Raw genomic sequence first — 8,367 nt, 5'->3', positions numbered from 1 at the left:
TGAAACAAACATAATTGCCCACATATTGAAACCAATTCTCAAGTATAAAACACTGAACTAAAGAATGAAAAGAAAACCCTGGAGTCAACACTCTAATTTAGACCCAACAGCTTCATATCCCAACTGTGGTAGTTTCTTCCAGGCCATCGGCAAAGCATGTCATTCTCCTAGAATTTTATTCTGTAAATATTGATCTTATTATTCTAGATATTTCTTTGGCATTGGCCTTGAAAACCATGCTGTCTCATGTTTATTATATTTCTGTTTGTTTACAAAAATGTTACAAAGCGCATTCTTTAATTTGGAATTCCACCTACCTTTGGGGTCACAGTGGGTCCAGTTGCCATGCCCACCAACCCTGGAGCCAGTGCCTGCATTCTGGCTGGCTCATCTCTTAACCTCCTGGTGTCTCAGCCCCGAGGGGTCCTTGGGCTTCCAAACCTTGCCCATGTGCCAGTCGAGGCTCCAGCACCCATGTGCCCAAGAGGCCAGGTCGTGCCACCAGGGCACACAGGGAAGCTCCATACCATGATAACAAAAGATGGGAGAAGACAAGAAGACGGCAGGTTGAATTTTTGGCTCCCTCTGTCCTCCCCATCCAGGGACTTTTCCAAGGTAAGGTAGTCTTGGAGGATGTTGAAACTCACCTCTTTTCCAGAAACAATTGTCTGCCCTTCACTGGGTTACCATCTGTGGATTGCAGCTCCCTACTTCAAAAATGAGAGCTCACATTTAAATCATTTTGTCTTTAAATGGCTTCTCATGGACATGGTAAAGCTGAAATACAAAAGCGTACAAATACTCTCTAAACATCTCCAACTCTCATATATGAGTAAATGTCAAATGATTCTTAACTACCCCGCCCCACGGTTAGAATCACAACAACAAGGCAGCAAGATCATGTCCGCTTCGGCAGCATCCCTCTGAGCATTTGATAACGTTGCCCAGTGAGTGAGCGAAGTGATGATTCCTCTTTGGCCCTTTAGTCCATTTAGACCTGGGACCAGGCCAGCTACATGATTTGTACAGTGAAGTACAAAAGCAAAATGCAAATACCTTTGTCCAAAAGGCAAGAAAAATGTGCCATTAAAGGTATTAACATATAGTCTTTCCATTTCTTCTGTGGCCTATCAACTTGTCACAGTGGTTTTTACTGGCTGTTTAATATCATTCTAACAAACAAAATACAGACATTTAAATCACTAGCAGCTAGGATTTTACCATGCATCTCTTGTGCAATGCCAGCTTTAGATGCAAATAAAAGACATTTAACAGTTATGCCCTTTAACCTGCAATTTTGGAATCTCTGAAATTATGCAGTCCGGGTTCATAGCTTGTGCACGCGGAGGCAGCTTGTTCTCAACAGAAGAGTGGAAATGCTGCACCCCGCAGACTCCAGGGTTTGTACTTCCCTTTTGACAAGCACACGGTCTACCGGCGCTGTCTGTGATGGGCCTGCTGATGAGGAAGGAAGCACAGAGCAGAGAGGGAGTCGTGGGCTGCCATCTTTGCTTTCTTTCTACACCGTCATTTTCAGTGTAAGTGGTTGGTTCATTCAGGGAAGTAACATAATTGTTAAAAAAGGATAGGACAGGATAGTTGTTTGTGGTTCTTGGATGTCCATGGCTTTCTTTCTGCATTTGCACGTTCTGGTTTGAACGGAGAGCACAGCCTTCGAAGGTGGGCAGAGTTCTGCTCACTCAACACCTCCCTGGTGCTCAGATGGGTCTCGCTGGACCCCCACACACTTGCAGTTGGGGGCATCCTGTGCTCTTGGGGCACTGCAGATATTCTGTGCATTAGGGAGCAGGAACAAGGGGCACACATATTGCCCATACCTCCTTGGCTCACCTGCATGGCCTATTGTCCCATTGAACATCACCTAAAAAGCACAACTTCAGAGGTAAAATTATTATAAATTTCAAGATGGTGACAGTGGAGCCTTAAACCAAGCTCAGCGTCCTTTTGAGAGGAAAGCCTGGTACAAGGGCACAGGTTGCAGGTCCATGAGGTTGCCCTGCCCTGGCTATGTCCACCGAGTCACACACGCTTATGCAGTGATAATTGCTCCGTGCATCTCTGAGGGGCGGCATCCTGGCCTTCCCGTCCTCTTCCTTATTTTTCTTCCTTCCTCCCTTCCTTGCTTCTTCATTGAGCTCCGTCCTTTTCTCTTCATTTTTCTCTTTCAGTTTTGGAGTTTTCAGTATTTAATTGTGGTTTTAGTCAGATAAATGGGGCATTTGACTAGGCTTTAAATATTCTTACTATAAGTCAATTTTTATCTAACTCTCAAGTGCCAGAGTGTTGGAAGTTTTATCACTAGCCTTGAAATTAGCAACGTACAGCATTTGTATCCGCTTCCAAATTATAGCTATGACTGAAATGAGAAAAATCAAATCACTCATGCCTAAGAATAAAATTTGTAAGACGACTTAACACTTAACTGGGACTGTCTGTCAGTATGAGGTCACTGAAAGTGGGGCTGATTAGGTAGTTTTTGGAAGGAAAAGGGAACCATGCCACGAAAGAAACTTTTACCTCTTTCGCAATTAAAAATATGTCTTGGAGTGTGCTTTTCCCTTTTTCTGGATAAACCCATTTGCCAAGAGGGCCTTCCCGCTCAGTGATGACACTCATGTGCTGCACTTTGCATCCTCTCTTGGTCACAGCCCCAGGGCACAGCTGCACCCCCACTAGCCCCTCACTATCCTGCAGGGTGTGGCCTGCTGCCCATGGAAGCTCTGGCTCTGTGCTCCCTTAGGGGATAGAGGGAGCTCTTTTCCCTGCTGTCTGTGTATCTCTAAGCAACAAGCAAAACACTTGTCACAAAGTAGATGTTCAATAGTATGTATTGAAACTTAAAAATTACATATATTGTCTTCCCCTAAATTCATGCAGAAATGAAAAATGTGCTGCTATGGGTGTTGGGGGTGTATCAGATGAAAGGGCTCAGACTCTCAATTCCATCTTCCATTTTCTGGCATGAATCTACTTGCTGTGGCATAGTCCCTCCATCTGCTGCTTCTTCCCAGCTTCTGCTTTGAAATGTGAAAATTGTACATTCCAAGGACCAGGTACAAGGAAAAGTGTAAAACTGGTGGCAGCACAGGACAATTTTGTTGACTTAAACATCAGCATTTTACAACAAAACCCATAGATCAGTAAAATTTCTTGAGCACTGTCGCCACTATCTTTGAAATTTGGTAGATAGACTTTCTTTGTAGCATAACCTTCCAACTGCTGTTGCATTTTAAATCGACATATTTAGGAAATGTGAGTTTCAGTTAACATAGTTGTATATCTAACAAATCAAAAAAAGGTATCTGAAAACATGAAGTAGATAGTTTCCCCTATACATTCTGCCAAGTTCAGCTAACACCCTGTGTGTAATATATAAAAGAAACATAAAACAGATGCTAAAAGTGGAGAGAAGATGGAAGAGCAGCTAATGACCTCAGGACTGAAGGAAAGATGGCTTTGGGTTCTCTGGGTTTCCTTCTCAACTCACATATCTCACAGAGAATGCTAGAGAAGGTGGCAACCCAGAAACACCAATGGTATAGACAAGAAATGTGTGCTCTTCTTAGCAAGGGACCAGGGAAAGGGAAAAAGCACAGGCTAGAAAATGTTCAGATAATAACTGCTGGACTCTAGCCAAAAGTAGAATCTGGACTTCTACCACTTCCTAGTAGCAAAAAGGCTCTCTTCTCCCACAGTATCATTGAAGTCCCACTGGGGGCAGTAACAGAGCCCTTCTGCCAGCTGCCACCAGGGTAGTGCCCCAGCAAAGTGAGGAGCCCTAACTCCCATCACCACCCTGAAGTGACAAGTGCCTCTCCAGCCTGGCTCAATGAAGACCCTAGACTTCCACCTTCATCTGGCAGTTATAAGGTGACCTTCCCTTTCCCCAGTGGTATATGAAGAGGCCTGCTAACAGAGCATTTAAATAAGATCCAGAGTCTCATAGCACAATACCCAAAATGTCCAGAATTCAATCCAAAAATTACTCAAAGCAAAAACAAGAAAAATATCAATGTGAATGATAAAAGATATTCAACAGATGTCAAAACTGAGAGGACACAGGTGTTAAAATTATCTAATAAAAATTTTACAGCAACCAACATAAAAATGCTTCAATAAGTAATTATAAACACACTTGAAACAAATGAAGAAAATGAAAGTTTTAGCATCAAAACAGAAGACAGGAAACAAACTTTAGAACTGACAAATATAATTGAAACAAACACCTGACCGAAGGACTCATCAACAGAATAGAGTGTGCAACGAAAAGACTCGCTGAACTTGAAGACAGAACAATAGAAATTATACAATCTGATCAATAGAGAGAAAAGAGACTAAAAAACAAAATGAGCAGAGCCTCAGGGCCCTGTGGTCCTATAACAACAGAGCTAACGTTTGTGTTATTGGAGTACCAGAAGGGGAGGAGAAAGAATAGGGGACTGGAAAAGTACTCAACAAAGTAATTGCTGAAGATATCACAATTTTGGCAGATGACAAACAAACCAAGGGAACCTGAAACATGAACACAGATCTATACCATGACACATAATATTTAAAACCCTGAAACTAAAGATAAAGAAAAAAATCTTAAAAGCAGTGAAAGGAAAAGAACACCTGATTACAGAGGAAATACACAATTAGAATGAGAATAGATTTCTCATTAGGAACAACAGAGGCCAGAAGAAATATTTCTCAAGTGCTGAAAGAAATGAACTGTCAACCCAGAATTCTATACCCAGTGAAAATATCCTTCAGGAATGAAGGGGACATCATGGCATTCTCAGAGGAAGAAAACAAAGAGAAGTTGCTGGCAGCCTACCTATCCTAAAATAATTGCTAAAGGAAGTTCTTTAAACAGAAAATAAATGATAAAAGAAGGAACCTTGGAACATCAGGAAGGAAGAAAGAATACAGTAAGCAAAATTATGGGTAGATACAATTGATTTCCCTTCTCCTATTGACTTCTGTCTGATTTTTAAGGTTAGAGAACTAATAATGTAATGAAAATTATGGTGCCAGTATCTGAGATATTATAATAAGGTTAAAAGTAATCTTACACAGTCATCTCTGCTTCAATAGGCATGTAAAAATTCTGGAAGGATACAAAACATATGAAGACTAGTGGGTCACCCTTATGGGTCAGGATGTTCATATTAGATTCAAAGTGAATGGAAACCCCATAGCCCGACTTCAAGAGAAACTATTTACTTAAAACCCCATGTGAATAGGGTATGAACCAATAAATACCACTCAGGTCTCACACTGTGGCAGGCCTGTATTTGAACCATGTGAAATATTACATATTCAAAAAAATCACATTAGGAAATAAAAAATAATAAATTTAAAATATAAGGATTGATTGGAAAGAAGGGTACAAAGCAGTCATTATTTGTAGGAGCTATAATTGCCTCCATATAAAAGCCCAAAGAATCTATAAATATTAAATTAATGTTCTTTCAAGTTGCTATCACTGCAAACAGGAACACTTTTAATGCCATATTTTTCATTAAACCAATCCAAGCTAAGTCAAGCCACTTTGGAAGTTATCTGAGTATAATTCTTTCATTTGTTAACACCTTACTATGTACTTCTTTAAAGTTCCATTGAATGGTTTTATATGTTAGTTTGATCTATCTACTTGGACTACAAAATCCCAGAAAATAGGGACGATATCTTATGTTTCTTTCTTAAGGCCTATGAACCGTCTCAACATATGAACAAACAGTTTGTGTTCAACAAATGTGCCCATTTTAAATGACACTTGCATTGAATAAATTAATTCAATGGACCAGCAAAGTTTTATATTTTATGAGTGATTGAGATCATGCAATAGGACAAAGTGTGGTCTCCAGACCAGCAGCTTCTACATCACCTGGGAACTTAGAAATGCAGATTCCTGGACCCCAGCCCAGACCTACTTAATCAGAAATTCTGGTTTACCAAACCCTTCAGGTGATTTGATTCACATTAAATTTAGGGCTACTATGCTAGCAGCTAAAGTCTGTATCATCAAATAAAGAGACAGGATGACAGAGCTATCTCAGAAAGTTAACTATCTGGAATAACTTTTTTCAGGCAATAGTTGTTGGCACCAGTTCTGTTTTACAGCCTTGTGCTCATTTGATTATGTTTTGAAAAGGTTTACTTGATTCCCATGTCTAACATTTAGGGTTAAAGGCACATATACCTTAGAGTTGTGGAATTCTCCATGGAGTATGGCTTTTCAGACTTCGCTGTCCATAAACTTTCACATGGAGAGCTTGGTAAAAATTGGGCTGCAACCTTGAAATTTAGTTGCACTGGGTCCAGGGTGATTGTTAGCATTTTACATTTTTTGGTAAACAAGCAATCTAATGAATGTGTTGCAGTTGGACAATGGACCACGTTTGAGACCCTTTGCTCTACAGCCTTACTGCACAAACTGTGATCGCAAGCTAGTGGCACTGCAATCACCTGAGAGACTGTTTAAAATTCAGAATCGAGTGTTCCATCTCAGACCTGTGGAATAGAAATCTTCATTTTAGCAAATTCCCTAGGACATTTGTTATGCATATGAATGTTTGAGAAGCACTTTTATAGGCAATTCATGAGAACAACAAGTTCAGTGATTATATGACAGAACAGGAGCCTACAGGAAATTAAAATAATTTCCAAACAACTTACTGTCATTCCCAGCATTCTGTTAAATCATACCACTTTTATTCTTCTTGATTTCTGATTTCTTTTTCTCTTTCATAACTGCAGTTCTAGGAAAAAACCTGATCTGTAATATGTTTATTACAGTACATATATAAATAGCTCTCATTAAAGCTCAATGGAAAATATACAGCATTACAAATGAAACTGATGCAATTAACAATAATTTATGTGGAACCCTTGTATGTTTTAGTATAGCAAAATAAATTAGTTGATTGTAGAAAATTAATAATTAATTTGAGATGTTTATGGTAAGATATTGACCCAATAATGTATTCTGTTTTCTTTCTAGATTTTAATATTTACATAATTTATACATTGCTTAAAAAAAGAGGGAGTATTTTAAACTCTTATAATTGGATCTATTTCTATTAATTTACAGTCAAGAGGGGTACATTTATTTGAGATAGAGAAATACCATTTGCATTGCATTAACATTTTACTAAGAGAGACAAAATGTTTGCACTTATTGGTATAAAGATTATTAGACTAGGAGTCCATGGTTTTGAATTGATTTTTATATATGCAAAAACTTTCATTAAAAAAAAATACAGCAGTTTGGATGGTCAGTACTATTTTTAATTTGCTCTCATTTTAGTTGGTTTTTCTTTAGTTAGCATAGCATTAGGGACAGTCTGGTAGCTCTTAGCAGTATGAAAATACTAAGAATGTCTAGATGTCTCAGAATTAACAATGTATAACATGCTACAGAAGGCTTGCCTTAAACCTAGGCAGAAATTCTGTCTCCCTATGGGGTGTAGGATGGCCACAAACCCTTTGGAAACAAGAGAGAGGGAAATAAGCATATGAATAAATATTTTTGGGGTAATGGAGGAAGAGATAGGCGAGATTGTTGGTCTAGAATTATGAGCACACCCACCACCATCAGACATTCCATTACTATTATAGAGTAAAGACAAACACATCTTCACAACTGCAAATGCTCTTGGTGGAGACACACCTGAAGTTCCTATGGGTGATCCTCATTCTTGCTTAGACTCCAGAGGTATTGCCCGGAAAGGAGGAGGGACCAGAGCAGGGAGCCAGGAGGCTGCCAAAGACAAACTGCCCGTTTATTAAATCTAGAGATTTTAAATTAAAAGATGAAGGTCTTTTCCTAATGGAGAAATTTGCTTTCTTAAATTTGCATTTACATAGACAGAAAAGACCTGAAGCTTTGCTTGTTTGTTTGTTTTCAGATTAAAGAGCCTCAGGATAAATTCACATGGAATCTGGGAAATGCTGAGGACGAGGATGGTGGGGGGTAGGAAGGCAACACTCAAGAGAGGATCATACACTTTGCTCAGCTACCAGGTATCAGTTCTATTTTAGGGAACTTGCTTCATGTTTCTGGGACCGAGTTTTCTCATCCCTACGATAAATTGGGCTAGAAAATCCCGAATGTCACCATTGCTGTCTTTATTTTTCTAAAGAACAACACTTGAAAAAGAAAATGAGTAATTTATATTTTCCCTTCAACTACTTTTAAAATTACCACTCTGGGCCTACAGGTCTGGAGTTATTTTCTACGATTCAGAGAATTAAAAATAAAATACAAAAAAAAATTGAAGAAAAGTGAAAAATCATTTAGGCAAAGCAACAAAATCACAATTTAATGTGGAAGCTCCAGGCTTTGTGAGTTTTGAGTAG

General features: G+C 39.1%; 1 long non-coding RNA gene across 1 annotated transcript in view; it reads right to left on the bottom strand.

The window, feature by feature from the left end:
* Window positions 1-757: 757 nt before the first annotated feature.
* Window positions 758-8,367, bottom strand: part of LOC123623049 — a 30,015-nt gene continuing 22,405 nt past the window's right edge. Inside the window, exon 3 of the long non-coding RNA XR_006729767.1 lies at window positions 758-777. This is a non-coding gene — a long non-coding RNA (uncharacterized LOC123623049). The remainder of the gene's footprint in view (window positions 778-8,367) is intronic.

The sequence above is a fragment of the Lemur catta genome, chromosome 18 (assembly GCF_020740605.2).
Source record: "Lemur catta isolate mLemCat1 chromosome 18, mLemCat1.pri, whole genome shotgun sequence".
Taxonomy (NCBI): Eukaryota; Metazoa; Chordata; class Mammalia; order Primates; family Lemuridae; genus Lemur; species Lemur catta.
This window is presented reverse-complemented; position numbering and strand designations above follow the sequence as displayed.